The following is a 21,818-nucleotide window of genomic DNA, read 5'->3' as shown; positions in this document are numbered from 1 at the left end:
TACGTGCTGGTTCTCCCGTTGCCCCGCCTCCATCCCAAACTGCCTGAATGCCACTCTCCTTGGCCTGCAAGTCCCTGACTCACTGGAGTCTCACTCCCTGACGCATGATCCTTTCCACTTGCTCTGTGCCAGAAAGCGAAGGTACCTTCTGTTTGCTGAAAAAGACCTTGCCGCTTTCTTTCTCCCCTGCTACCCAAAACGTGAATTTCACAGGCTAACATTCCAGGTTACCACCAAACTCACGCAAAAGGGAAGCCTCCGCCCAGGCCCTGCAGAGGAGGAGGGACATGCAGCACTGCTGACTTCAGTTAGATTTCTTACTGTTATGTTTAGTTTATTTTTTTTTTTTGTAGTTCTGTATTATGTGTAACCTTACACTGCTTTGTCTTGTTTTGTGTTTTTCTCTTTTTCCTCTTAAATAAAAAAAAAAAAAAAAAAAAGAAAAGGAACGTCCAGCCTGGAGCTAGCTTTGACAGCCATCATAGAGGTCTCGCTCCAGATCCCACTGTTGTACGAGACTGCCAGGTGCTCAGGATGAGTTGCACGATGCCTTCCCAGGTACTCAGGGTAATATGAGCAGAAACACTACATCAGCTGCTATGTACTTCAGCTTCAGGACCACCGCAGGGAAGAGGGCATGGGGTGGGGTCAACGCGCAGCTTCGATGTTTCCTTGGGCCATCCTCACTTGATAGTCAGCCATCAGAGCTTCCTCTGGGGTTAGAGTGGGCAGCACCTGCTTCCTGTGCAGATCTTGGTGTGGGGTGGTCTGAACTCCCCAGCTCACCTCTTTTCCCTTTTCAGTCCCTGGAAATGTGCACAGTAGTGGTCAAAAGCTTAAGCCTGGGAATCACACAGATGCCGGTTCCAATTCCAGGTCTGCTTCTCAGTGCTCTGGGACCCCTTTTCAGGGAGTCGCAGATTTTCAGGTCCTCTGCTCCCTTTACTGGTAACATTGGCTCGATAGCAGCTGTTTATGGAGAACTGTTGGGGGAAAGAAACAACATGTGTTATTATTGCAACGCAGACTTGCCAGGAAGCAAGTGACCTATGGTCAGCTTAGGTGTCCAGCCTCTGCACCCACCCCAGCCAACTCATGGCCCCATGTGCTCACTTGTGGTGTCCAGCTCTGGCTCCAGATCTGGGAGCCCCTCAGAGGCAGGAAAGGGCTCACACCCGATTGTGCAGCATCAGTATTCAGAATGGAGAGAGGAAGAGGAGGCCGGGGAGGGGTAAAGTGAGACAAAGGAAGAGGATTAAAGTCTAGTAGACTGTCCACCTGTGTCTATCCATAGCCCTCTGACCTTCAAGAGCACAGACACACATGTGCATACATGCACACATACACACAGGTATGCAGATGCCATTTCTGGATGAAGGTCCTGGGGATTTCCCGAACCTTGTCAGTAGTCTGTTTGGATTTGAGTTTCAGGAGCTGCTCTCCCTCTCTGCCTGTGGGCTCGGCTGCCATCTGGTGGCTACACGTAGTATAGGCGGGGCAGGGTCAAGCCTTTGAATTTGAGCTGGAGGCCTGCTCTTCAGTGCAGAGATCAGATGTCTTTCCACCATAGTTCACCGACCCCTTCAAGTTGTGCCAACACGCACTAGGTCTTTCTGTGGGCCTTGAGGGCATGTGGGATTAGGCATCTTAGTCCTCATGCTGCACTGCCTTTCTCAGAAAGGGTCTGAAGCCCAATAGCTTCTGCCCGTGGTCTGTTTTTTTTAACAAATAGACCCCTTTCTAGGACTTTGTTCTCTCTAGACACTGGCCTCTTGGAGAAGCAGAGTAGGAAGAGCTTGGGGTGGGGAGAGGGGATGAGAAAGGAGAGAAGACCCAGAGTGAACCCCAGCATCTGTCCCAAGCAGGTTAAAAGATGGTGTAGCCGAGTATATTTTATGGAGTGGTGCCTATGCCTCCCTCCACTGACCAGGCCCTGCTGCCTGGTTTGGGCCCGTGTCACCAGGGGGGGGGGAGTTTGTGTTTTTGATTTTCATGAAGGCATCATGGAAGTCAACAAATGACACCAAGAAGATGGTAGTGTGTGTGGAATGAGGCTCTACATGTGGCTACTGAGAGATCTGAGCTGGCAGAGGAACATGGACAAGGGAAGGACTTGGAGGGGCAGCGGGAAGTGCAGCTGAGGTCTGAGGCTCAGGGAAGCCAGGGATTGCACCTTAGTGTTGAGTGCTCCCTGAGTGTTTAAGAGCCCTGGTCTGGGTCAGGTATCCTGGCCACAGCACAGCTCTGACACTGACAACGTGTGAGTGTGCACAATCAGACCCCACTCAGCCCCTTTGTACTGTACCCTTGGGTCAGTAATCGGGTCTATATAATAAGCAATATTAAAGGAAACAGTTTACCTAAAGCACACAAAATATCCCCTGCTCCCAATGCACACTCTTTTTTTTTTTTAAAAGATCATCACTATGATTATTATTTCAGATTGTGTGAATTAGATACATGACCACAGTGTCAGCAAGATCAGAACAAGATTTAGTCGAATTTACTATGATCCTGTGGACTCCAGGGACAGTACCAGCCCAAGGTCCCGTGATGAGGGGTGTGAGGAGCAGGCTGAAAGCCCATGGGGCTGGTGGTATGGGATGTGCTGGGCCCACTTGCCCTCTTGCATTTCTTGAAGCTTCAGAGTGCTGGAGCTGGCTATGCCCATTCGTTCTGCATCACTGAGGCTGGTACAGATCTGAACCTGACTTCGTAAATGAATAATGAGGCCTTTGGCCTGTTGTGGCCATGGGCTTGGAGGCACAGGGAGTGGGTGTTGAGGATGGGCACTGGCATGTGGGGACAGGGTCAGGGAGGGCAGTGAAGGAGGGATAGACTGGTAGAGGGTGACATCCTGGCTTCCAGGACCAATGAGCTGGAACAGAAGGCTGGGAAGGGCTGTCCTCGACTACAGATCTTGAGATGGAGGGTGACAGGGGCCCTGTGTGGGATGCAAGTTGCTTTTTCACTGGGGCCTCACAGTGATTCTACTGGGCGAGTTTTCTTTTTTTTTAAGAGAAGGAAATACAAACTCAGAGAAGAAGGCACCTTCTCAGAGTCACACAGCCAGTAGTGACACTGAATCCTGTTTTTTTGACATTGCTAACTCTGCCCCAGCATGGAGTTCTCTTTGGGTGCCTGGGCATGAAAGCTGCCATGTGGGGGCTAAAGACAGCAAAGTAGCCCCATGCAGAGCAGCTAGGAAGTTTGTGGGGTCTCTGCAAGGATCTGAGAGGAGGGGTCCACATCTGTGGTTTCCACTTCTATGCTTCCCTGTGGCCAGCAGGCCTGTAGCTGATTTCCGCTGCAGCGTCCACCGGGACTGCTCTCAGTGAGGACTCTCCTGCCCTGGCCTCCTGTTGCAAGAGGACAGCAGCTCTGTGCACAGTGCGATGAGAAGATGGCTGCTTCTCTGGGAGGCTCTTCCTGACCCTGCGCCTGCAGTGCCTCAGGCTCCCCAGGCCACAGAGACTCTCCCTGGTTGTGGTGTTGCTCTCCCTGGCCCAGGCTATAACCTCGGCGACACAGTTCTCCCGGCAGAGGCCATGCCTGCCAGCTGGAGTTCTTTTCACCCCCCTCTCCTCCCCTTTGTGCTGTTGTATTAACTCAGTCCTTCATCTGTTGTTTTCTTTTTGCCAATCTCGCCTCTTTCAGGACTGCTGTTTGAAACTGCTTTTTGCCCTACGTGCATCAGGTGTGCTGTGCTCTGGTCTGTGAGGTGCTGGGGGGCACAACTTTCCTAGAAACACAGGCCCATAGAGCGAGTGTTCGTTGAATGAATACAGGTGTGTTACCCAGTTCCAGCTCAGCTACTCATGTTAGCTGCTTAATCTTTGGCAAATGACTTAGACTTCTTGGTTCTTAGTTTATATAACCCTAAGTGAACCTCCAAACAAGCACATGCTTCCTATTTGTAGTGAATATCTGTTGCATGATACCTAGCATGCTGTGGACCCAGGGCTGCCATATACTGTTCCTGTCATTAGCGGTTGCTCACCTTGTACTTAGCAGTGTTACCTGACCCAGCTGAGGGAATTAAAATTTGTGTTACTGAATCTCAAAGTCCCTTCGTTGCTAGGGGAGGTCTAGACTTAGGGATATAGCTGCAGCCAGAGATGCAGGGGCTCCCATTTTCCTGGAGAGTAGTTTTGACCTCCTCTTCCCTGAAGCCCCCTAAGGCTCTAGGTCCTCTTTTTTCCTACCCCAGTTCCTGACATCCAGGCTGGGGCTGGATTAGGGCTGGTTTCTGGCCACTTTCCTTGGATCTGTGTGTTCTGACACGGCCTCTGTTGAGGTCCTGTACGGTGTGTGTGTGTGTTTGGGGGTGTCTCTGTGTGTATTCCAGTTTGCCTTGAGTCCACTTTCCAAAATCTTGTTCACAAAATACACTTTCCCTTTGCCAAATAGAATGTTCATAAAAATACAGTGAGGGTTTACACTGAAAGTTTATTATAATAAAAGACATTGCCCTTATTTCCCAGTGAACACACAGATCCTGTTCTTGCCACAATCTGAAGCGGTTTTGGAACTTTTCTTTCATGTCTTTTATTGTGTTGTCATGCCTGCCTCGATGTCCTGAACTGTTTCAAAATGTTTAGCTTTCAGGGGCTGCGGATTTAGCTCAGCGGCATAAGTACCTGCCTTGCAAGCAGGCGGTAGTGAGTTCAATCCCCGGTACCGATGAAAAAAAATGTTTAGCTTTCATGGTCATTTTGACTTTGGGGGAGTCAGAAAGGGGCAAGAATGGTGGGATAAGTGAAAAATTAATGGCAGTGTGTCTTTCATTGTAATAAATTCTTAAAGTTTAAGCATTCACGTTACGTTTCAGTTACACTGCGTGCCCGTTCTTGTTCCACTTGCCTCTATTACTTGCAGTATATTGAACGGCCACCAGATGGCACAGCTTATACACCTGAGCATCAAAGAGGACCGAGCCCAGGCTGGCAGTCTGTGGAGTGGCCACTGGTGGGATCACTGGAAAGGTGAGAGTGCGGATATAATGGATAAACTCTGATGTTTCTTTTTTGATTTTTTTATCCAGTTGATCTATTTGCAGTAGTGAGATATTGAGGTCCCCTGTTACAATTGTGAATGCTTATCTGATTGTTTATATCAGTTAGTGTTTGCTTTATATAGCTTAGTTATCAAATGGCTCCCAGCCCAAGCATCCCCCTACTCGAACAGAAAAATATGAAAAAAATCTGATAGGTGTTCACAACTTTGTTCTATACTCTAGCCAAAAATTTGATTTGAAAAACCGGTGTGGGCTGAGAGTGAGTCACCTCTCCTGTCTCACTGTGCACACAAAAGGGTGATGCTTTAGTCTAGTGCTCTAGACTAGATATGTTGCTTGTACTAGTTTGTTAAAACATTCATCATGGTGCTTTTTGGGTGCTTTATTTGCAAAAAATATTGTGAGTATGGCTCCAAAGAAAGTTGGTGATATCAGCAGTAAAGCTAAGAGTAAAAGAGAACCATGACAAATCTACTCAAGTCCTGGAAAAATGAATTTATAAGTATAATATTTGGACCTCAGTACCAATTATTTGGCTTTACATCATTTCTTGCGGGAAAAATATGTTCTGTCAGTTTTCAAACTTTTTCATGTTTGTACATGAATTTGGAATAAATTGTGTTTGGTAACCAAGCTATCACTGTAGTTGGGTTCTCTGATATTTGGTTCATATGTGTTTTATTTTTTATTTTAAAGAGAATAAAACTTAACAAAATAAAACAGAATAAAGCCAGTCAAAGCAAAACAGTGAAAATGGTGTAGAACTTTGAAACAGAATAATAGGAAATCAACAATTGCTACCAATATATATTTCATTACTTTCACAAAAGTTGTTCATACCATTAGTAAAATCAAATAAAACAAAATACAATAAAATCAATCAAAAGAGAACATTAAATAAAATAAAACAATAAATTGGGACAAAACAAAACAGTGAGAGCAATATTGGATTTCAAAAACAAGATGGAAGGAAACCTACCATATTTTCTATATTTCATACTGTTATCCTCCTAATAGATGCTCAGGCTACTGACCTTAGTCTGTAAAATCAATCAAACAATACAAGCATTTAGTTGTTTTCATACCTCAGTTGCTTTCAGCTCAGTTTCTGACCCTCCAAATCAACCAGTTGCTTAAGGGGACTATGGAGTTCTTGTCTCCAAGCTGGTTGCTTATGGGGGTGGGGTGGGGGAGTGGAGTGCTTGATCCTCATTCTGCACACCAGTCAGCTCCCAGGAAGGGTGAACTGGCTTCTCTCTTCATGGGCATTGCATGGTTTGCATGGCTTATGGGAAAGGCAAATTGGATTCTTGTTGTGCTCCTCCTAGACCCAGCATGGCTTTTACTGATTCATGGGAAGGGTGAACTGGTTTTTCTCTTCCTTGGCCCTGCGTAATTTGGCTGGTTCATGTAAATTTATGATTGTTAACAATCCTCTTGAATTTTCCTTTAACAAGTAGCAATCTTGGCTTGAAATCCACTTTGTCTGAAAATTGAATAGCTACCCCTGATTTTTTAATCCTATTATATTGAGAATTGTTTTGCAATCTTTGACTTTGACTAAAACTCATTTCTTTTTGAATTAAATGTGTTTCTTGTATGTAGCATATTGGTGATGCTTGTTTCTTGATCTATTTTGTCAATTTGTTTCTTTTGATGGGAAAGTTGAGGTGATTTACATTGACGGTTATAACTGATAGGTATTGATTTATCCTTGTCATTATATTATTTTCCTTTTGTTGGTTCCCTTTCTTTCCCTTGTATTTAATTGCTTGCCTTGTCTGGTGGATTCATTTTATTAGGATTCTTGGAATTGCTGTCTTCATTGTCTTTTTCTAGAATGTCCTTCAGAACTTTTTGGAGTGCTGGTTTGGTGGTCATGAATTTCTTCATGAGCTTTATCATAGAAGTTTCTTATTTCTCCATCAATTTTGAAAGTACTTTGTGGGTACATAAATCAGAGGTTACTTTCTTTTAGGCTTGAAATACTTTGCTCCAATCTCTTGTTGACATAAGTGTTTGTGTTGAGAAGTCTGCTATAATTCTGATAAGGTTTCCTTTATAGGTGATTTGCTTCATTTTTCTGACAGCTTTTAGTATTCTGCTCTCATGTTGAATTTTTGGAATCTTGACTATTTATATGTCTTAGTCTAGTTATTTTTCTGTTCATGGCTATTTAGATTTCTATGTATCTTATCTATATGTTAAATTATTTTTCCATGCTTGGAAAATTATCTGTTACTTCTGTGAACAAGATTTTTACATGTTTTGTGCTATGTTTTTTTTGTTGTTGTTGTTGTTGACTCCAGTTAATCTTATATCATTCTTTTTTGTGTCACCTAACAGCTGTTGGATTGGTTTTTAATGACCCCTTGATAGTTTTAAGAAGTCTTTCATTTGATGATGACCAAACTCAACTCTGTCTTCTAGATCTAATATTCTGTCTTCACATTGGTTAATTCTGCTATGTATACTCAATGGAATGTTTAGTCTCCTGGATATCTATTTGAAGGACCCAGTTTTTTCTATGTTGGGAATTTATGGTTTCCATATCTTTTCTATGCTCCTCTGTTGAAAAGAAAATCCATATCTGCTCCAGTTTCACAAACCATTTTCTTTATTATGGTCTTCATCTCTTTATCTCTGTAGTTACTTCTGTTTTTGTTTTGTCAAGAGTTATTAATCAGTTTTGCTACTTTTGCTACTACCATTTCAGGAGATTAAACTGGGGGGATTCTGGTTTCTTCCACTTCAGTATCCCCTGGATTTGCTTTAGGCAAGTTGGGAGTGTTGTGTTGTATCTTGCTTTTGTGTTTTCTCAGTTTCTATTATTTAAATATTCTTTTTGTAATGAGGCTTATAAATTGCTTATGGTAGGTAACTTTATTACTAGTATTGAGTTCTCATAAATAATTGACTGTTTTTCCGAAATGTCTTTTAAGTGTAGCTGGCTTTTGGACTTTTAGTCTATCCCAGGATTCTGCCTCTTCATCTTTATTAGTGATGAAAGGTTGTACTCTGGCTTAGAATCCAATTCTTTGTACTGGTCTATAGAATTGGTTGTGACCCCAGACAATCTTAGCAAAGAAAGAAGATCAACTGAACCACAATAACTATATCACTATACAGTAAATATTCACTCAATAAAATAATTTTATACTAAAGTGGGGCAGCAAGGAGTCACATACATTTGGCCACAGAAATGTGAGATTCAGACCCACACAAACAGAAAAGAGCCACAAAATGATTTTAAAGAGATGAAAGTAAGTTTTTCATAAATGTACAGCAAATATTAGAATGGTCAATTAACATATTACCACACCATGAGGCAGGGGACAGCACCAAAGAAGAAGGGGAGTTCTCTTGAAGGATCTTGCATGAAACAGAGCCTTCAGCAAGCAAGAGAGAAAAAAATGCCAGGCCACATCCAGTTTTTTCAGTTTCTTGAATTTAGACAAAAGTGATTCAGTGCTAACAGGCCTGCATAGACAGAAGGAATTGTTCCCAGTCTTAGCTAAAGCCTGGGAATGGTCAATTTTTTTGGCTATCATCTCTACATATTCATTTCCCACGAGGTAGTTATTCTCCCTGAAGAAAGGCATGCAGCTGAGGTCATTTTATCAAACACACATATTCCAGATACCTATCATCATTTTAGCTCTTTCCCGTATATAAAGAGAGAAAATTTAAAAGGGAGAAGCAGGAAAAAAATAGAGGAATGAATGAAGAAAAAGAGATCAGAAGCAAGACTAAAGGACAGGGACTATTACCCAAGCTTCAGTAAATTGGTGAGGAAGACAAGAATGAAAGAAAGGAGGAGAGAACAAAGTCAAGAACAAAATAAAACAAAAAACTTTAAAAAAGTGTTCACACTTGCAAAAACAAAAACAATTAAAAAACCCAAACCAAACCAAAAAACCAAGTGAACAGCAGCAGTAACACCAACAAAAGACCAATACAAAGGAAAAGAGACACAAAGAGAGACAGAGACAGAGAGACAGAGAAATTTCTCTGTGACTTCAGGCCTGCGGTTATATTCTGGGGTTTACAGTTTTGTATCAGTGTTCAATTCAAGGCATGATTCTACTCTTGGTGGCAGACAAGGGAGCAGTCAGATCCCAGATCCCTGCTAGATAATCTTGACAAGCCAGCAGTGGGATTAGGCTGTGTGCTGGTTTGGAACTTTCAAATCCACAGAAATTCAGATGGAGCCTGGCCTCTTGTTGGGGGTGGGGTTTGAATCATTTAACTTATAACACTCTTGGTGTCTCTTGCTGGCCCGACCAAGGCTTCCCGATCATGCACATCTCCTATGGATGTCCTTCACACAGTCGCTGTGAGAGTTTAACACTGGAAGCCTGAGATGAAGGCAACCTGTGGCTGCTCTGAGTCCTGGGTTTGGTTGGCCTTTCCTTAATATGGCACCCAACAAGGCATTCTTCTCCAGGTGATATGGAAACGCTTGAACACTCATCAGCTTTTGTATTGGATGGCAACCATTGCTCCCTTCCAAATCCATGTTATTTTAAGGAGAAAAAGAAAGAGAAGAAAAAAAAAAACTAAAACAAAATTTCAAAACACATCAATCACAGGGCAGCAATGGTACACACATTGCACATTGTCATCCCCAAATCATTCACCCAGAGCACAAAACATCTGCATTCAATTGTCCAAACAATACCAGTACAATTCTTTCTCGTCAGTGAACTCAGAGAAATCAGTAGTGTAACTATCTTAACTATTTTTATTCGCATATACATATAAATATGTTGTTTCAGTTTCTCACACTAATGAGACAATATATTTACACATGTGTGTCTTACTTTTTTCACTAATGAGTATGATCTTGACTTGTATCCATTTATCTGTGTCTCCAGTTTATCCATGTCTATGACTGAGCAGTATTTCCTGCTTGTTTATTGACTTCAGTTAATCTTAAGTTATTCTTGTCTCATCTAGCAGCTGCTTGGTTGATTTATCATGGCTCCTCACTATTCTTGAAAAATGTTTCTTTTCTCAGTCACTAACCGCAAGCCTGTCTTCAGTATCTGAGATCCTTTCCTCACATTGGCCTCATCTGCTTCAAATACTTTCAATGGAGTTTTCATTCTCCTGGATATCTGCTTGAATGTGCTTTATGGATACCCATTTGTCTCCTATGCAGAGCTTCCATAGTCTTCTTAAGCTTGTCTATGTGTTTGTGTCTGCTTTAATGTCGCTAAACATGATGTGTATTTTGGTAATCTCTGTAGTTATCTGAGAGATAACTTCTGATTTCATTTTTTCCAAAGCCTCATTCTATTGCTTTGTTGTTTTCACTTCAGCGAGAAGTGAAAGCCCACCTGGTGGTGGGCTTTTGAATTGTCCCACCTCATTGCCCCTGAATTTGCCTTTTGCAAACTGGATGTCTGAGGTTATATTTTGCTTAAGTATCTTCTCATTTTATTTTCTCTTTTTAAGTTTAATTCCTGGAGTGATGCTTGTAAGTTGGCTATGGTGGACTGCTTTATTGGTAGTATTTAGGACATTTAGGTGATGATTACTTCATGAGGTATCTGCCAGGTGTAGCTGGTTTTTGGGTTTTGAGTCTGTTGGAAGATCTTACCTCTTCAGTTTGTTGAAGATGAGAAGTTGTTAGCCTATTTGGCATTGTACCACTGTATTTTCTATGACCCTTAATTAATTACAGTCATGGAATGCCAGCACCAATAGCTTGTTAGAGGAATTATGTCAGTTTTGGCTATAGTGGTACCAATAGCATCAAACACATCCTAGAAATTAACAAATTGAGCTAACGCTTAATTTGAAATTTTTAACCTTATGAACTAGACTTGTGATTATATAACAAAATGTAAAACAAACCAGATAATTATATGCAATATGTAAGTCCATAAATGTCAATTTTTCCCTTGAGTGTTTAAATTTAAAATGAATTAAGGAGAAAATAGAGAAGTGGAAGAAGAGAAAGAGATTATAAGTAAAGTTGGTAGACAAAAGGGAATCACACCAACCTGGGGAAACTGGCTCAGAGGACTGAGGGAAAAGAGAGATGGAAGAAATAAAAGAAAGAACAGAACAGAACAGAACAGCACAGAATCACATCTACAAAGGAAACCACTTTCACACTCATATAAAAACAGTGAAAGAGAAAGAGAAGAAAGTGAAAAAGAAAAAGAAAAACAAATAATCTATTCTCAGGTTTTTCTCTGGGTTCACTAGTAGACAACCTGTGGAGAAAAAATCCCGAATTGTGCAGGTCTATCCCAGCAAACCAGCAGTTGCTTTATGGTAGAATAGTGGGTAATCTCAGCAGGCTTGCACTGTGACTACACTCATTGGGCTTGCTGCACCCCAAGCAATTTCCATGGGGCTGCACCCAGCTGAGAGCTGCTAGAGGCAGCCAGTAGCAATTCTGGGTTCTAGGCTTATCCAACCCTTCTCCAAAATGGCTCCCAGTTAATTGCTCTCTCTCCTCATAGGAGAGGACTAAGCCCTCTGTACTCACCACCAGCCAGGGCAATCCTCCATATCCGTTGCTCCCTTCCTCTACTGCGTCTCTCTGCAGGGTCACGAGCTGACACCCTCACTATGACTGTGCATCCCCAGGTTTGAACAGCTCCTCTCATGCAGTGAGTCCTGTCTCAGGGTGAAAGTGCCACCAGCTATCACCTTCCTCTTTGAAGGCTTTCTTTTTACTCTCTCTGTGGCCTTTAATTCATACTTCAGATTCTTTCTAGGTCCAGGGGATCCACTTCCTTCCTTCTGGTCTTCCTCATGATGCTATATATTCCAGCACCTAAAATTATTGCTTTTTATTACTGTAGCTACAAAAGGGCAGGAGGACCTGGATGCACCCTGAGGCATTTGGACTTTCCAGACCTCTCTGGAATTGTGTTTTAAATTTCATTTTATAGCTATGCATTACTAATACAGGTGCTCCTTGACTTATGATGGCACAATGTTTTGATAAACTCATCATAAATCAAAAAATCCTAAGCTTAACTATTACAATGTTATTGAACCTGGGGTTCTGGGGTTTCCTTTTAGAGGTGGTTTTTGGGTTCTTTCTATCCTAAACAAAGAAGTGATCAAGAACAGTGCAGATGTAGCAAGGTTTTACATTTATTAAAGGTAGGCAAAGAAACACTGTTTTCAGAGTGAGTGGTGCCAGTTAGAAATAAGAAAAAAAGGATGCTCTACAGGATGAGACTGGACTGTGATGCAAGAGAGAACATAGTGACTCCAAACTCAGAGACGAGTGTCTGTGTCTTCCACTCTTCGGGCTGATGTCAGATTTAGGACATCCTATCAAAAACCTGCTCAAGTTCTTGTGAGAAGACTTGAAGGTAACACTCTCTAATTGGTTCTATATACAAGGAAATATCTGCATGTGCCCTGGAACTTTGTAACTAACAGGTCATGCCCACTTACCCAGCCAGTTTGCCATGCCCTAATTTCCTGGCACAATGAGACAGGGACCATCTATATATATGTATATCTATATATACAAGTATAACTAGTTTTTGTGTTTTTACCTTTATGTTAGGTGTCCCAAGACCACACTCAAGTTTAATGATTCACTGGAAGGACTTACAGAATTTAGAACAGTAATATTCATGGTTATACTTTATTATCATGAAATGATATAGGTTAAAATAACCAAAGGAAAAGTACACAGTGTATAAGGTGGGGTCCTGCAGAGACCAGGGGTGTGATTCCAGTTGACAGCTCCCTGTGCAGTTATATGAACAGTTCTTAATTTTCTCAGCAGTAATATTTGACAACACATACAAAGCGTGGCCAGGGCAGAGAAGATCATCTGAAACTTGTGTCTCAGAGAGTTTTTTTTAAACCAGCATTAGCCATGTCAGCATAGAGTGTTTACAGGTATATTTATTGTTAGATTAAAATCTTGGACACATATCATTTCCCAAAAACATAAGAGGATTGTCAAAGAAACACTAGTGAAAATCATGCTCCTCACCTTAAACATCTCAGGGCTAAAATATCCGCTATTCAACCAAGCAACCATGTTTCTTGCATTTAGCAGGGAAGCAATTAATCAGTGACACAGAAATGGCTTCACATAGCAACTTCCTAAATTTTCCGTTTGGATCAAACATAGATCTGTGAGGATTCAAGCAGCCCTGCAAGGCCTGTGACAGCAGGTTCTGAAGATTCCAAGGTTTGGACCTTCCTTCTCGATATGTGAGATACAAAATCTCCTGTCTTGTTATATTTTATATTTTGAAACACAGGCATATTTTAAATATTTTGAAGTCATTTATTTACTAATAAGCTCTCTGCCAAGATTTCACTTCAGGTTAAAATTAAACTCAGTGTTTATATTTCTCTACTGAGGTTGCTACCTCAGTGTGTTAAATAAAAACCTCCTCCAGCTATCAGTCTGACCGGTATCTATGTGGGTCAGTGCCAGCGGGTCAGGCTCTTTGTTTTCTAAGTGAATCAGTGAGATGGTAATACTGTTCTATTATAGGTTATTAAAGGTGCTAATTCGCCTATTCACCTGCCCTCTCGGTAAGCGTCTGCAACGCGGGCCAGGAGGAGAACAGAACTCCAGAGTTCCTGCCATGGAGGGACTCAGGCAGCTTATTCACCTGCCCTCTTGATAAGCGCCTGCAGCTTGGGCCTGGAGGAGAGCCATTACCTGTGAGCCAACTTCCACGAGAGCTGAAAATCAAGCACCCTTCCCCACCTGCCCCCTCCCTCCTTACCTACTGGGGATAGACATTTCAACATCTCTTGGGAAGATGGCCATATGCAGTATAGCAAATATGGGGGATTTCCTTCTCTCTTCTGTTTAAAGGCATAGGTTGTTTTCACTTTTTGTTATATTTCTTTTGCTCTATTCAGTATTCTCAATTGGTTTTACAATGTTCTATTTTTTATTTGATTTTACAATACATAATTGACTGGATAGCTATTGTTAATTAAAGAGATATACCATAGTACTTAGTACTACTATCCCAGTATCCTACTGTGAAATCCTGTACCAATTTCACTGCATTGTCTCAATTGGCTTTGTTCTGTCTTGTGCTGTTGCATATTTGCTACTTTCAAAATTAAAAAAAAAATACACGTTAAAACCTATTCATGTGTAGAATCTATAAACAGTTTATGAGAACTGATCTTATGACAATTGACAAAATGAACAGATACTTTGAAGAAAAGGAGACATTAAAATACCCAGTGCTGATCCTGGAGTGTCATAATGTGAAACCCAGCAATAGTGTTATTCTTTGTTCAGAGTGATATTAGCCTGGAGTGTCATAATGTGAAACCCAGCAATAGTGTTATTCTTTGTTCAGAGTGATATTAGCCTGCTTGGGTTTATTGAAAGTCAAAATAATTGAAGATATGGGTAACTGCATATATGTTTAAGTGTAGAGGATTGATAACCATATTTCTAAGTTTTTGTTGGATAGCTGAACAGAACTGGTTGCAATCTCACTGTTTGAATCCCCACTTTATATGCTCCAATTTAGTATCTTGAATAACTATTTGTAAGAAGACAATCTGTAATCATCAACTAGTGGTTTCTTACTGTTGATTTTTCTTTGAAAGTATGTATTATTACTACCTGTTTTCTGTTTTTTTAGTCTTTCTTTAAATTCAGTTTTAAAAAGAAGACACTACAGTACCCAGTGCTGATCATGGAGTGTAATGATGTGAAAGCCAGCAATACTATTATTCTTTGTTCAAAATGATTTTAACCTGCTTTAGTTTGTTTAATCTAAACATAAATGAAGATATGGATAACTGCATGTATGTTTAAATGTATAGGATTGACAACCATGTTACTAAGTTTTTGTTGATTAGACAGTTGATTAGAACTTTTTGCAGTCTCTCTGTTTGAATTCCCACTTTACATGTTCCATTTTTGTACCTTGAACAACTATTTGTAAAACGACAAATTCAACCAGTGATTTCTTACTCTTTTTTTTTCCTCTGAATGTATGTACTATTTCTACCTATTTTCTGTTTTGTTTAATCTTTCTTTAAATTAAAAAAAAAGAAAAAAAAGATGCTAATTCAAATTTATTGGAAAAGGAGGGAAACTTCTGCAAAGATCATTTTTTTAAAAAAGAGATACCTTTTGTTTCTGAAAAGAAATCACTGAATCCTCTAGGAATAATAAAAAGGAGTAGTTTTCAGTTAAACACATAATGTGGAGTGATGAACTCAGCTGCTGCTCATCTGGGTTGGGCTGTTAACACTCTTCTTGTTCCTCCTGCTGGCCCTCTTTATGGAGTGCCACCAAGCTTTCATCAGTGCCTAGAGAATGCCTACAATCTTCTGCAATAGAGTTGTTTCCCCTTCATCCTCTTGGCAAATCAGAATCAGAAGAAGTCTTACTCTTTGTCTTTCAGTATGCTGACTTGCTGCATGCCCACAGCAACACTATTTGCAGCACTTCAGGCCAAGCTCAGGAGCTGCAGTAGTCCTGTGTTGGAGTGGGTCTGTGTGGATCTGCACTGTGAGGGCTGAGAGGTTATCTTTGATTTGTTTCAATCTGGAGCAACAAGGACAAGGAACCATTGCAGCTTTCTGACCTTGTCTGACAGCTATGTCTTTTCTATCATAGTTTGCATCAGAAATTTTTTTAGTGTTTTTTTCTTTCAGTGTTCTTTTGATAACTATAACTATTTATTGTGGGATAATTTCCAATTTATAGAAAAATTGCAGAAATAGCACATATATCTCCTTTACTTCCTATATCTGGAGTCACCTCTTGATTATACTTTGCCTTATTTGCTTCATTTTTATTCATTCATTTGTTCTCCTCTCTTTCCCCTTCTCATTGTTTTTTAAAAAAATTTTATTTTAAACAGAAAAAAGTAAAAAATAATAAAACAGAGTTTCAAAACAGGCTGGTAGGAGAGTAATAATAATTAACACATTGTATATTGTTATATTTGTAGTAGTTGTTCAAAATACAAAATATTGGCATGAAATATTTTCCAAAAATATTAGCACAAATTTTCTTTTCAGTGAATTAAAGAGGAACTAGCTATATGACTATCTTAACTATCTTGTACATGTATATATGTATTTTTATTTTTCCTTCCTTTTTATCCCTTCCTTTTTATCCCACAGTTTTTCTTTTCTTTTGAATAGTTTTGTTCCCCAATTCACAGTATCTGTTGTACATTTTGGATCTTATTTACTCATTCAATTTCTCCCATTAGCGAGACAATATGATATTTACACATGTGGGCCTGATTTAGTTCACTTATGAGTATGGTTTCAGTTGCATTCATTTACCTATAAAAGTTTCAAGTTTATCTTTCTTTATGGCTGAGTAGGATTCCATTACATAAAAAGACTGCATCTTGTTTTATCAATTCCTCAGTTGACAGGCATTTGGCTTGTTTCCATTATTTAGTTATTACAAATGGGGATGCTATTAACATGGGTTCACATATATCATTGTGGTATGATGTTTTTAATCCTTCTGGGAAGATACCCAAAAAGGGAATAGCTGGATTGAAGGGACATCTAATCCTAGTTTTTAAAGAAATCTCCACACTGATTTTCACAGTGGTTGCACCAGTCTGCTTTCCCACTAACAGTGAGGAAGGTTTACTTTTTTTTTATTTAAAGAAAGACAAAACAAAATAGAAAACAGGCAGAAATAGTACATACTTTCAAAGAAAAGAAATAAACAGTAATAAATCACTAGTTGATGTATACATATTGTCCCCCCACAAATAGTTGTTTAAGATACACAAATGGAACATATAAAAAGGAATTTAACCAGGGAGTCTGCAAACAGTTCCGTTCAACTATCCAGCAAAAACTAAGTATTAATAGGCTATCAATCCTATACACTTAGACATGTATGCATTTATCCATATCTTCATTTATGTTGAGACCTAACAAAATTTATTAGATTAAAATCCTTCTGAACAAAGATTAATAATATTGCTGGATTTCACATCCTAACATTCCAGAATCAGCACTGGGTACTACAGGGCCCCTTTCTTTCCTTCAAAATATTTGTTCATTTCATCATGTGTCATAAGATCAGTTCTCATAAACTGTTTATAGATTTTACGCAAACATGAGTCTTAACATGTATTTCTATTCTTTCTACATTAGAGGGAGAAACAGAACAAAGCAGGACAGAACTAAACTTTTTCCTATAGACACATAAAACTAAAAAGACATATAAATCTGCTGCATAAGGAGTTCTACCATGGTCACTGTGCTGTTTCTTGTTATCATCAACAGAATTGGCCATATCATCAGATAAAGTATAACTGAACATGTCAGTACATAACAGGATTAACAGAAATACAACTTTGTAGATAGTATAGAGCTACAAAAACAGGTAATAATCAAATCAGAATGGATATCAGGATGAATCATTGTCATTTTCAGTATAGTTGTCTATACTCCTAAACTTGATACCAGCAACCTAACAGTTTTGAATAAAATCTGTCAATAATAGGCAGCACTCAAACAACTCAGATTTAACTAAGATTAGTCATGATACAACAGTATAAGTCATACAAGGATCCTGATTGAGTTAATAGGAAATTAAAGATGACCACTGTGCTATGTCCTGATATCTTTGGGACAGCTGTCTGTGCCCCTCAGATCTAGTGCTTGTATATGAACTAGGACGGAACAAGTTCCAACCAAGCAGAGTCATGCGAGTAACAGAGGTTTTAATTCCTGATACACTATTAGCTATATCCTCTGCTGTTTTTTTTTTTTTGAAGACTATTCCTTCCCTTTACTCCCCCAGAATGAACTGTGTATTTTTGGGTCTCTTCAACATTCACAGTTTTGTATTGGGGGGGCAACCTGCTATTTACCTAAGTGTTTCTGAACTTTCTCACTCCTGGGCTGGATTTCTAGTCATATTTTTTCATTTATTAAAGCCTGTCTGTGCAACCTATCCATAAATACTGGTCTAGTTACCCCTATTACTCTCTGGTTCCCTATCACATTGAGTTCTCTTTTCTCATGTTTGATTTTGGTCCATATAACCTTCTTTAGGCTAACTATATTTCCTATAAGGAGCCTCTCGGTGGACCCTACCTCTTGATCCACTCTGCCTGCGATTCTCTCTTTTTTCCATTAAGTTAGTGTATCTAGGCCATCTATATTAGAAATTATATTCAACCTTCTTTGTCTCATTTCTTTTGAGCTCTTTTTCTGTCATTAGTTGTCTGTCTTCTTTATTTCACTTTCTGCTCCATTCATTGTGGCCTCTCTGCCACTGTTTCCGGAATCCTGGTACTTTTCTCTTTTAGAATGTCCTGTAGTATTCTCTGTAGAGTTGTATTTGTGGTTGTGAATTCCCCAGTTCCTCTTTATCTTGTAAGCACCTTGTTTCTCCATTAATTTCTAGGGACAGTTGTGCAGGATATATCAATCTTGGCTGGAGGTTATTGTCTTTCAAAGCTTAGATTATTTCGCCCCACACTCTTTGAGATTTGATGGTTTGTGTCAAGAAGTCTGCTGTGATTCTGATGGATGTTCCCTTGTAAGTGATCTGCTTCTTATCTCTGACAGCTTTTAGTATTCTGTTCTTATATTGGATTTCTGGAATCTTGATTATTATATGCCTGGGTGTAGTTCTGTTTTGATTATAGGTGGCTGGAGTTCTGCATGCCTCATACCTTTGAGCATCTTTACCTTTTCCTATGTTTGGGAAGTTTTTCTTGATTATTTCTGTGAATAGCCTTTGCAGTTCCTTTGTTAGTACCCCTGCTTTTTCATTTACATTCTTTATTCTTAAGTTATAGATCCTTTTGTCATTTTCTAGCCTTTGTATTTTACTACTTGTTTTCTTGTTATTTAAAAGAAGTTTTTCCTTTCATATTCCCACATTACAAACCTGTTCTCCAGTTCAGATTATCTATCCTTAATTTCTTTCAAGCTGTTTTGCCAGCTTTCAAAAATTTTTTAATTTCCTGGTAATCTCTTTGAACGTTCTTCATGTGTTCTATGTTTTCTCTATTTTCTCCATCAAACAATTCTCCCCCTTTTTTTGTTCTTCCATTCTACCATCTGTTTTTTCTTTGGAGGTGCTTAGCATTTCTTTACTATTCTTCTTATATCTTGCTTTACTTGGTTAAATACTTCACTTTTGAACTTGTCTATGAGTTCCTGAAGATCTCGCTTTATGTCTATTGGTGCCATGCCTGAAATCGCATGTTTTCTGTCCTCATTCTCCTTTGCATTTACCTTTCCTGGATCAGTGTTCTCAGGATTGGGGACTGAGGACCCTTTCTTATTGCCTCCTCTTCTCATATTTTTTGTTTCTTCCATACAGGTGTATATAGGAGGCCCAGTTTCTTTCTTTGTCAGTTTCAGTTTGTCTGAAGCATGCTGACTAGGTGGTCCCACCCACTGCAGTGTACTAGGAGGTACAGACTTGGGCAGCCTGTGATGATCCTGCCCTCCGGTTCAACCTACTGAAGGCTTCAATGCATTAGGTTGCATTGCCAGGCGCAGGACCTTGATTTGGTCTAGCCTATTCGGTCTCAGTCCATGGCATCACCCAGGTCAAGCGTTCCCCACCAATCCCACTTGAGAAGGGAATATGTGACTGAAGTCACTGCAGTGCCCTGTTCTGGCCAGTATGCCCAGTTCCAGAATGTCCTCTGTTGGAGCCTCTTTGTCTATGGAAAGGTCTTTATTCCGTTCACTCACCACAGGTCAATGCAGGGTTCCCTGCCAGCTCTGCTCTCAATTTGGTTTGCCAATTCCCTCTCTTAGAGCATTGGCATCTCCAGTGAATTGAAACCAATTCAGGTGTGGCAGCGAGTTCAATCTGTGAGTTCTGGCGGCCGCACCAAGTCTTTAGCTGTTCCAATCGTAGCACCTGAACTGCATTTCCAATTGGTTTCTCTCAACTTGGTTCGTTCCTGGGTTGGCAGGGTATATCTCCTTCTGCTTAGGATTCCCCACACCACACCATTCGTGGAATCTAAGCTGGCTATCTCAGAGAGAGCTGCTGTTATCTATCTGCCATCTTTTCTTGATTTCCTTGGGTAGGTTTAATTTTCCCCTACAACCTACCAACATTTGTTATTGGTTGATTTTTGATGATAGCCATTCTTTCTGTAGTGAGATGGAATCTCAGTGTTTTAATTTGCATCTCATGAGTAATAGATGATTTTGAATATTTTTCCATCTATTTATATGTGGTTTGTATTTCTTCATCTGAGAATTGTGTATTCATTTCAGATGTCAATTTTTTGGATTGGGTCTCTAAATTTGGGGAGTCTGATGTTTTTCAATTCTTTGTGGTTGTTGTGAGAGAGGGAGCCTCATGACACAATTAGTGGCTTTATAAGACGAGGAAGAGAGACTAAGCTAGTATGCTTGTTCTACCTTGGGACTCAGGTGCATCTGTCATCAAGAAGTTCCTCAGCAGATGCAGTCCCTATTTCTTGGACTTTCCAGCCTCCAGAGCTATAATAAAGAAGCAAATTTCTTTTATTTACAAATTACTCATTATAATATTGAGTTATGGTAGGGATAGACTAAAACACAAAAGGAGGAGAAATTCAAGGTAAGCAGCTTGGTTGCATATGTCAAGTTAATTCACATATATTGGTCCAAGCTTAGTCATACAGTCACATCTATCAACAAGAGCATCTGGAAAATATAGACTTGCGGCAAAGGTTGGGAGTTTTCATAGTGTTATTCCTGCCTCTGCTGCATCATGTATATTGAACAAGGGTTAAAGATACTTTGTCTTTAGTTTATACAACCCTGAAATACAAAATTCACATCTAGGCCCAATGAAGAGAAATGTATCTCACTACCCCAAGATTTTGGCTATCTAGCTAGGCAGGAATTTTTTTCAGATAGGACTGAGTGAATGTCTTCATATTTGAGAAGAAAATAAAACCAATATTTAGTAGGAATGGACTGATTCACAGAGGATCAATATTTGTGTTTTCTCTTCACCATTGTAGAGCTGTTGCTATCCTGCCAAGAGCTACACATCTGCTTCAACTTTCAGTCTCCCAACTAATTTCCAGCAATACAATGTATTTAGATAAGTGGGTATCATGTTTGAGGCAAGAAAGGTAAGAAGCATGTGTGATTTCTCCATATTCCCTTCATTGTCTTCTGGGTGGATACAGACAGCTTTCAAATCTTACATGATAGCACACGACAAGATGAAAGGAAGCTGAGCCCTGAAATCTCCAACCAGGAATCATCTGGCCCACAAGAAACACCTGTACTGAACTTCCATGTGATTGGAAATAGATTTATTTTACTATGTTAGGTTAAACCACAGTAATGTGGAGTTTTATTGGTCAGAGTAGCTAGCATAGACCTAACAAATGGATTGATTTTATTGATTTATTGACTTACATTTTAAAAACAGAGTATTGCTCTGTAATCCAGGCTGGCCTTGCACTCTTGGACTCTTGCCTCAGCTGGGACTGAAGATGCATACAACCATGTCCAGCTTATTCATTTACTTTTTATGTTGTTTGTATCCGCTCCACAATGCAATCTCCAAGAGATCAAAATCTTTGTCTATTCATTGCTGTGTTCCCAGTGCCAACACAATGTACAGCGCTCAGGGGTGCTCAATAAATACTGCTGAGAGAAGAATAAGTGCATACTGAATTGTGTCCTGCAGAACGATGAGCTTGCCAAATCACATGTGCTCTTGCTGGATGAGACAGATATCATGGATCTGTGAACTAGAGCTAGAAGATCTGTTTTCTCAGAGCATGAATGACTATTCTTTGCTAAAATATTAATGTAACAACTGTGGGTAAAAGTTAACTTGTGA

The 21,818-nt window shown here is 40.0% G+C and overlaps 1 long non-coding RNA gene across 3 annotated transcripts; it reads left to right on the top strand.

Moving 5' to 3' along the window:
• Nucleotides 1–446: 446 nt before the first annotated feature.
• LOC111756907 (uncharacterized) lies at nucleotides 447–21,807 on the top strand. Of its 3 annotated transcripts, none has more exons than XR_010043160.1 (3): nucleotides 447–558; nucleotides 3,290–4,985; nucleotides 20,983–21,807. It is a non-coding gene; the product is annotated as an uncharacterized LOC111756907 (long non-coding RNA). The 3 variants fall into 3 exon arrangements; XR_010043161.1 differs by lacking the exon at nucleotides 20,983–21,807 and adding an exon at nucleotides 13,515–15,063; XR_010043159.1 differs by lacking the exon at nucleotides 20,983–21,807 and having other exon boundaries at nucleotides 3,290–5,654.
• Nucleotides 21,808–21,818: the final 11 nt, after the last annotated feature.

The sequence above is a fragment of the Cavia porcellus genome, unplaced genomic scaffold (genome assembly GCF_034190915.1).
Source record: "Cavia porcellus strain 051 isolate PalLab524CR breed Dunkin Hartley unplaced genomic scaffold, mCavPor4.1 scaffold_25, whole genome shotgun sequence".
NCBI lineage: Eukaryota > Metazoa > Chordata > Mammalia > Rodentia > Caviidae > Cavia > Cavia porcellus.
The sequence above is the reverse complement of the archived record's forward strand: the minus strand, read 5'-3'. Positions and strand labels throughout refer to the sequence as shown.